The following is a 9,675-nucleotide window of genomic DNA, read 5'->3' as shown; positions in this document are numbered from 1 at the left end:
GAAAATTCAAAGTACGTCGAACACTGTTGAAGATAGGTGGATTCAAGATTCGGGATTAGCCTTCGACACATCACTATAAATAAAAGTGTTCATGGGTTAGGAAGAAAATGGTGAAAATAAACGTAGGAAACACAATTGAAGTGGTTTCACTAAATAAATTGGTAGACAGTATTGGAAGATGTCTAAATCAATTGATTTATTCAACATATTTCTTATGAAAAGACCCTTTCAAATCATTTTAATCATAATGAACTCTAAACAAAGAATAATTTTTTGCAGTACTGCTGCAAGAAGTACAATTTCATTAAAGATCTTTATTTTGAAATTTGGATATAAAAATTAATGTTATTAATTTTAAGATTATAATCAATGTCATAATAAAAAGTATTTGTTATAGTGATCAAAACACGTATAACTTTTATTTTAGACAGCTATTAAATAACACATATGTTTTTTATATGTTTGTGTATATGTTTTTTTACAACATATTGCACTTTGTTCATGTTAATCCACCCAAGAAATTATCTACTGTAGGAATAAAAATTATGGATACAAAAGCCTGTAGCACAATAAAAAAATAATGAAAAGGGCTATAATAAAGTTTAATGAAAATGTAGCCTTTTGGTAATTTTGCCTGTGCACTTGCAAAAATTAGAATTTTGAAACAATACTACAGTTTTTTTATTATGTTAGAATTAAAAAAGTATTGATTTTGTGGTAATTTTTGGGCAAGCCCCATTTCAACAATTCAAATCTCAAAAACTTGTAATCCAATTGAACTATTTTTATATACGAAATTTATTTAAAATTAACATTTAAATTACATAAAATCTACCAGCATTTTTATTTGTTGTGTGTTGTCTTTTATTGACTGTAATGATTGGACGGTTGATAAAATTCAGAATTGATTGCATTACTATACTACAAGTTAGTTGAACAGGTTTATAAATATAACAAAAGTAATACTTTTTTCAGCTGAATATGCATAAAAGTCTAACAGATTGTGATCTTCCCACAACCATAATACGCTGTTAGCATGTTGTTTACAGACTGCACAATGAACTCATATGTTAACATCTTTCCACTCGCTCAAGTTTTGTTGCTTTGCAAATTCTGCAATTTATTATAATAATAAACTGTTCAACTTGCCAATCAAAAGAAATGTTATGATTGCTTATTCAAAACAAAAATATCCAGAATCTATTTCTTTACCAATACAATAAAGCGCCAACAATGTAGATTAATTGATATTTTTCAAATTTCAGATATTCTAAATAAACACATAGCAAGGCTAGTGGACATCTTCAATATAAAAAACTATTTTTTGCTTATTAATATAGCCCTAAACTGTATTTAAAAGCAATAATTATTCATCTGGAGTCACATTTTGTAGAAAATTTGTTGAATATTAAAAACTATAGTTTGAAAATAATAGTAATAATGTTTGGAGAAAATAACCATATCTATTTATCAAAATATTAACTATATAACAACTGTGAATGTATTGCCGTTATAAAGTCTAGACGATAAAAAATATTATTAGTATAGTCAATTAATTAAAACTGGAATTTCTAATTCAAGAAAAAGAAATTATATTAAATTACATTTCAAAAAGACTTTGAAATGTAATTTAATATAATTGCTACTATGGTAGCAAATGTGTTATATCCAAGTACTACTCTACCTGTAGTATAGTGTTAACACTTTGGCTGTCAAGCAGAGCAGTGTATGATATTACACATCTCTACTGCGTCCCTACGGAAGCAAATGTTAAAACTATATACTTTGAAGCCCTCTGTATCCTTATATTGTAGGCACACTCTTGAAGTAATATGAAAAGTAGTCCCGAGAGGATGAGATACCTTGGTCAGTGGGGTTTTTAGTGGGTGAGAGTCACACTCACTAGTGAATTTTGCTGATTGTGCCCAAGTATTTTCTCCATCAATAAGAAAATCTCTTCTGTAGCAAATGGGTGGGTGTGTTCACACTTTGCTTTCCAACCCATGTCATCGCTGCTGTAAATGCTTTAGAATGTTTAGTCCGTCCTCCTTCTTGAATGTTTCTTTCATTTACAGACTCATCCAATTTGAATATTACTTCATTGTCCTTTCCACCATTACCCAACTCATAATTTGCTGTCAACTTAAATCTGTAATGCTCAGTGAACAGCTAAACTAATACAGTAATGTATTTACTTTGTGTGAATCTGTTCACCAAAATCGATTCCTGAATTATTGTTATTACTCTCTAGTTATTGTTATTGTTACTAGTTGATACCTCTTGAAAAATATACTAGTCATTTGATGATCAAGCAGTTGCCATCAGTAACATTCTTTTACTACTACCAATGTATTTTGTGCTAAGCACATATATAAAAGATACAACATTTTAGTGATAAGAGTATCAGCCCAAACCTCATATCCATAGAGTACGATGGAGTCAGTAATCAACGTCAAGAGTTTCCTTCACCCTGCAGTCGGGCCCCCGATATTTGCCATAAGTCTGGTCAACGCTACTGATATCTTGGTAACTTTTTCTGATAAGTACTGGATATGCTCCTGAAATAATTCCTTTGGTATTCAGGTACACACCAAGCTACTTCACTGCAGGCTTTGTACGTATTTAAACTTTTCCAACTTGGAGTTGGATGGCTGTAGGAATTCTTTTCCCTATGAGCAGAACTAACTCACACGGAGTTGTTCTTTTCAGTCGCTAGTGTTAACCCATGTTCTCGTGCCTATGAGCTCACGCATCGCATTACCGTGTTCAGCACTAACTGTGCTCTTCTGTGCTATGAGCAATAATGACTGCAGCAATCTCATTTGTATATCCCACCAGGAATGCCTCCGGAGGCATCTGCAAAACGCAAAATTCCATAGATGGAACCCTGAGCAGCCCTGTTTGTGGCTTCCCACCTGCGTTTGTCATCTGATGTCATAAAGACCAGCTGCAGATCTGTCAGGTAGTTTTACACCATCCTGAGCAGATACTATGGGATACTGAAATGTTTCTCAAATGCCTCCAGCATGTCAATCCATCTTGCCGAATTAAAAGTATTCTTGATGTCCAAAGTGGCCAACAGTACTACCTCATTGGTAAAACAACATAGCATGAAGGCATATTATAATAGTGGAACAATCACTCTTAACTTTGCACAGCTCAGACATCTTATCCTATTCACAGCCTCTTTCAAATCCTCCAAAAAGTAGTTTTCTTTGTCATTTACTATTCCAAGGAATGCATTCCTTTCAAACCTGGATTTGTGCAATTCTACAATATTAAATTTATTGGAATGGACCAAATACATTTATCTTATACAGGGTGTACATAAAGTCCTGCACGGGTATAATATTTTCTGAACGATAACAGATAAAGAAACAAGATTTGGTACATCAATACTACACCTAAAAATCTACTTTTTGAAGGAACTATCAGTTTTCTGTAATATCATGGGGACGTCCCGCAAGGAGTCAGAAGGAAATCTTAAATAGGAGCATAGGTCAATATGGACATCATTTTAAAGGGCTTATCTAGCAGAGTTTAATGCCGCAAACCGCACTCAAAAAGATTGATCCAGTACAAAAATGGCGGCTGTTCAAAGATTTTACTTGATTACATTTTATTAGTAGCCATAACCCCAGTAAAGCAAAACTGCAACCAAACGAATACTGCAGCTAACTACTACATTATGCTTGTCAGTTGTACAGAAGTGAATTATGACATTAGTTATCCTCAAGGGTTACAAATTTGGTCCTAATATATTGATAACGGGGAAAAACCTGATAACAGTAACAATTAGAAATCTCAGCGAACTATGACGATCGGAAACACTTCCTGTTTTCATAAAGTGTTGAACAGTTCTCCCTACAGTTGTTCTAGAAATTGGCTGCCTCTCGTGAAAGTAGTCATTAAATAAATGGCATGCTTCCTCGTATGATCGTCTGTTATTTCCCCAACCATCATAAGAAGTGTTATACGTTCACGTTCGTCAAGCGACATAGTGTAGTTGAGAACTACAAGCAATACGACAAACTCTTTTGTACTAAAGCGCACTGATAAAATGGATGGACAGCACTACTAAAACAAGAAAACTAGAATAGCCTACTATGAATAGACTGGCTAATAGGAAAGTCCTAACTGCGACCCAAAGATAAGAGATTTCTAATTGTTACTGTTATCAGGTTTTCCCCCGTTATCAATATATTAGGACCAAATCTGTAACCCTTGAGGATAACTAATGTCATAATTCACTTCTGTACAACTGACAAGCATAATGTAGTAGTTAGCTGCAGTATTCGTTTGGTTGCAGTTTTGCTTTACTGGGGTTATGGCTACTAATAAAATGTAACCAAGTAAAATCTTTGAACAGCCGCCATTTTGTACTGGATCAATCTTTTTGAGTGCGGTTTGCGGCATTAAACTCTGCTAGATAAGCCCTTTAAAATGATGTCCATATTGACCTATGCTCCTATTTAAGATTTCCTTCTGACTCCTTGCGGGACGTCCCCATGATATTACAGAAAACTGATAGTTCCTTCAAAAAGTAGATTTTTAGGTGTAGTATTGATGTACCAAATCTTGTTTCTTTATCTGTTATCGTTCAGAAAATATTATACCCGTACAGGACTTTATGTACACCCTGTATAACTACTTGAATGGATACCAAATTGATTTAATTGCAGAATGTTCATGTCAACATGATTATTGTCAGGCGATGATGGTGGTTGTCTTCTGTACAAAGTTTAACATTTGTTCTCTTTCTGAAAAAGATCTATCAGTCTTCAAATCAATATTGAAATCTCCTATCAAAATAACATTATCATAAGAGGGTAACAAATTTCCTACTAATTGATAAAATTCACACATATAACCTGCTTTAGGTGGCCGGTACATAACACACAATAACAACCTCCAATTACAACACAATTCAATTAGTATTCTTTACATCTTTCATACCACTTATCATTATCCCAAAAAATTGTGATACAAAATCTTTTAAAAAATAGATATTTATACATGACCTATAAACCAAGCTTTTTACATAGAAAAACTTTAGATAAGATCTATAAAAACAACTGTTGCTTCCATCCGGACTATACTGTGGTTCATTTTATTGAAAAATTTATATAATCTAGAATTTGTTTTCATCACCAAGGTATATAATTAAAAATGAATTAATGAGAAATAGCTGCTTTAGAAAGATATTAGTGGAATCTTTTGCAGACATTAAATTTTTGTTACCGTATTGTAGTGTTACTATACTATAAATCTTTTTTGACTCTGTGACGAGATAATTTTCAGATAAGAAACAGCAGCAGCATTTCTGGTACCCAACTAAGTGTCATGTGAATGATGTATGTCTGTATTAACCTCTGCCTGCCCGTCTGCTCTGTGTGTGTTAGCGGTACAGAGAACAACCATGGGGCCCCTGGCCCTACTCCCCCTCCACCCCACATCGAGATAGATGTGGAAGCAGATGACGTTAGAGATGTCCTGAAGCCCCTTCTCTTCGAATGTCGGTAAGTTAACGTTTGTTGTTGACTCACAGTGTTGTGATGTAGCTTTATGGTAACAACTTAGTATGAGGTAACAATTGACTAGGCATTGGTAACCACGCTATATAACTATCGAACTGGCAGTTGGCATTATAATATTAATCCCACTTGCATTTACATACTTCAACACTATCACCATGATTCATATAGCATGAATTCACAATGCTTTGCTAATTTCAGTAATAGCTTTGTTTTTTCCCAGCTGATTATCACGTGATTTTCAATCATTAGGAATCGTTTGTTATTGAAAATAAAACATTTTCCATCACCACTGGCTTGAACATCATTGTTTTAATTCGATGTAATAATGTTGCCAAATATATTTTGGTGACAAAATAAGTGGTTTAGTGATACAAAAGTTTTTATTATAAAACAAATACCAAGTATTAAAGAAAGGTTCTTATCAGTGATTTTGAGACTTAATTGTAAATTTCTTAACCCTACAACTCAGGGCCGTCCGAAGGGGGGGGGGCGAACGGGGCAATCGCCCCGGGCGCTGCGGCCAAGGGGGCGCCGCGTCGCGGCTAGGAGGTGCCTTACTCATAGTCAATATTAAATTTATAAAACAAAATTTCAACGATATTCTACTATATACATACAAACCCCCATTCCGGTGCCTTAATATTTGTTAAAAAGAACTTGGTTTGAACCATATACTTAAAAATACTGTTTATTTTTAGTAAGTTAAGTTTGGCAACACCGCGCGGCAAAAACAACAGACCATTTGGCAACACCGCACTCGCAACTCCAACTGTCACTGTCGTTGCGTCTACACCGTATAGGTTAGGTTGCTAACAACTCTTGTGTGTTTAGTGTTTGTAGAGACTTAGAGCTGTGAAATTAAGCGAATGTGTACGTGAGAGGTGAGCTTCGTATTGTATTAGTGGTCGCTGATTAGTACCTACATATACAAAAGCTACAGACATGTGGTAGTTAAATATGTTGGTTGTCATATGTATTGGTAATAATTATGTAAATGTTGTTTCGACCAAGGTACTATGTGCACTCTAGCTTGCATGTCGTAGCGTAGGAATAAAAACTACGCAATATGTAGACCAACAGATTTAAACATTATTTTTTAATTTCATTTTAAGTAAACAAGCATAATTTTTTAAAGAAGTTTCATTTTATTTCAGATTATTTTATTAAAATGTCTAAAAAACTATCAGGTGCTCAGAGACGAAAATTAACAAAAGAGAGTGAATTAGCTCACAGTGATCTTTTAAGTAAAGTACCCAAGTTGACAAAATTCTTCACAATAGCTGAGGGCACTACCCAACAACCTACTTCATCTTTACTCGCTACTTCAAATACCCAGGACTTCGACCATGAATGTGAACAAGACCTAATTTTAACTGAGGTAGAGGAGACTGCTGAAATACTGAAGGAGGAAACCAGTGACAAGCTTAAGAAGGGAACGTTAAAAGGGAATGTTAAAGGTTTAACTTTGAAAAAGGTTTGTGAAACAAGATGGGAGGCTCGAATAAGTTCTGTATCTGCCGTTCGATACCAGTACAAAGACGTCCTTGACGCTCTTGTAGAACTGAGTGAAACTGTCAATGACCCTACAATCTCATCTGAAGCTAAGTCCCTCCAAATTCACATGGAAGACTTTTCATTGCTGGTTTGCCTTATTGTTTGGCACGATGTTTTGTTTGAGGTAAACTTGATAAGTAAAACCTTACAAGGCAAAAGCAGTGATATTGCTTTAACATCAAATCTGCTGCAGAAAACTTTACAGTTCATAGATGATTTTCGTAAAGACGGTTTAAATGACTCAGTTTCAAAAGCCAAAGAGATTTGTAGTGAAATTGACGTGGAACCATTGTTTAAAGAAAAACGCCAAAGAACAAAAAATAAGCTTTTTGATTATGATAGTAAAAGTGACTACAAAGCAACCCCAGAAGAATTTAAAAGAAACGTTTTCTACCCACTATTGGACATTATGCAGGATTCCCTAAAAGAAAGGTTGATTCAGTTTTCAAACCACAACTTGAAATACGACCTTAAACAACTCCCTCACGCAGAAGATTTGAAGGAATGTTGTGAAAATTTACAGAAACGCCTATCGTTTGGGCAAACCTCTGACATAAGCGGAAAAGAACTTTATCAGGAACTCCTTCATGTCAAAACTATTGTGAATGAAGTAAGCCTTGCTAAGGCAACCCCATTACAAGTTTTAAAAGTGATTAAGAAGACAGACAGAAAGGACCTATACACAAACTTATGGATTGCACTTCGAATCCTTCTAACTATTCCCATATCTGTTGCCAGTTGTGAAAGAAGCTTTAGTAAGCTTAAATTAATAAAAACCTACTTGCGTTCTTCAATGTCTCAGGAGAGACTGTCATCCCTTGCCATGTTGTCTATTGAAAATGAACAATGTAAAAGGCTGAAGTTAGAAGACGTTATCAAGAAGTTTGCTAGTGCAAAGGCCAGGAAGATTTCTTTTTAAAAATAAAACTATCTCTGTCAAAGGTAAATAATAGTTATGACATTAAGATTGAAATAGTTATGCATTGCGTTTATATCTGTTACTACTATTAATAGCCCTAAAGTTCCACAAAAGTATTGTATGGCAAAGAGCCAAAGTAATAATTTCTTTATATCTATGTATATAGGTCTATTCAATATTCTATTATCTATTCTAAAACATGTTTAAATTGACATATATATAATATATTTGGTATTTTGTTACACACAGAAAACTGGAGTATTTATTTACATATAACAATTTCCAAAAATTCCTTATCACTTGGTATGGCTGTACTGACGAAATGTAATTTTTATGTGGGGGCCCCCAAGGCATGATTTGCCCCGGGCGCATTAAATACTGGGGACGGCCCTGCTGGAACTGGCAATCGCCGCATGAGGCTGTGGTTTCCTAGACGCGTAATAGATGCGCTGCAGCTTATATACGCTGCGGGTTATACCTCGGTCGGAAACGCAGCCGCCGTCCAGTGGTTTCCTAGACTGCGTAGAATACATACGGTTGTGCGTAACATGACGTCAACAAACAAATTTCTGGCGGCTGCACTAATGCTATACAGTGATTTAGATCATGGTATGGATATTGTGGTATTACAGCTTTGAAAAGCGTGAACAGTGCAGTGAGATGTTAAAAAGAAGAGACAGTGAAGGTGTTTACAATTTATTAGTGACTAAACATTTAATAGACAATGAAATTAAGTGTATTCACATCAATTGGAATCAAAAGACCCAAGAGTTCTGGGATCGTTGGCAGTTTCAAAACTGTGTAGCAGGTATCGATGGGAAACATGTCCGAATTTTACCTGTAAGTCTGGAAGTCTTTTTCATAATTTTAAAGGATTTTTCTCAATCGTTCTATTTACTATGGTTGATGCTAACTGCAAATTTCTCTTCATTGATGTTGGATCCTATGGAAAGGAAGGAGATGCAGGAATCTTCCAAAAGTCAGTAATAGGATCTAAGGTGTCAAACGGCGAATATTTCCCTCCACCAAAACATTTGCCAGCATCAGACATCAAGCTTCCTCATGTTATTGTCGGTGATGAAGCATTCAGACTGGATAAACAGTCATGTGATGAAAACTTTCACCCAGAAACAAGTTGTGGCAGACTCCTCAAAGAAGAACTACAATTACGCCCTGTGCAGAACCCGAAAGTAACGGAAAGTGCATTTGGAATCGTGTGTGTTGTTTAGAATCTTTTTTACCCCAATTAATTTGAAACTTGAGACAGGAGATTTGGTAATATTTGTGTGTTGTTGCCTCCACAACATGTTAAGGAACGAGTTCATTGCTAACAACTCCCAAACTCCTGCACATGTCGTTATAGATGAGGTCCCAACAAAGAACATGATACCATTGGTTGGAACCGGCGGATTTGCCACATCTGAAGTTTTTAAAGTGAGGAGTATGTTCATGGAGTGTTTCAGCAGTATTTATTACAAAAATACGTACAAGAATGGCAAAAAACACAAGAAAACTACAAAGTGACGAACTTATGAGGGCCTCAAGGATGTTTTAGTTATAGTAACAAACATGTTACTTTACAATGTAAAAAATATAATTATATGAACAAGTTCCTGATTTATTCAGCGAAACTCCTATTTTCTTCCATATGACGTCCTTCTTTAT

This window comes from Homalodisca vitripennis, unplaced genomic scaffold (assembly GCF_021130785.1).
Source record: "Homalodisca vitripennis isolate AUS2020 unplaced genomic scaffold, UT_GWSS_2.1 ScUCBcl_1152;HRSCAF=4423, whole genome shotgun sequence".
NCBI classification, from domain to species: Eukaryota; Metazoa; Arthropoda; class Insecta; order Hemiptera; family Cicadellidae; genus Homalodisca; species Homalodisca vitripennis.
The sequence above is the reverse complement of the archived record's forward strand: the minus strand, read 5'-3'. Positions refer to the sequence as shown.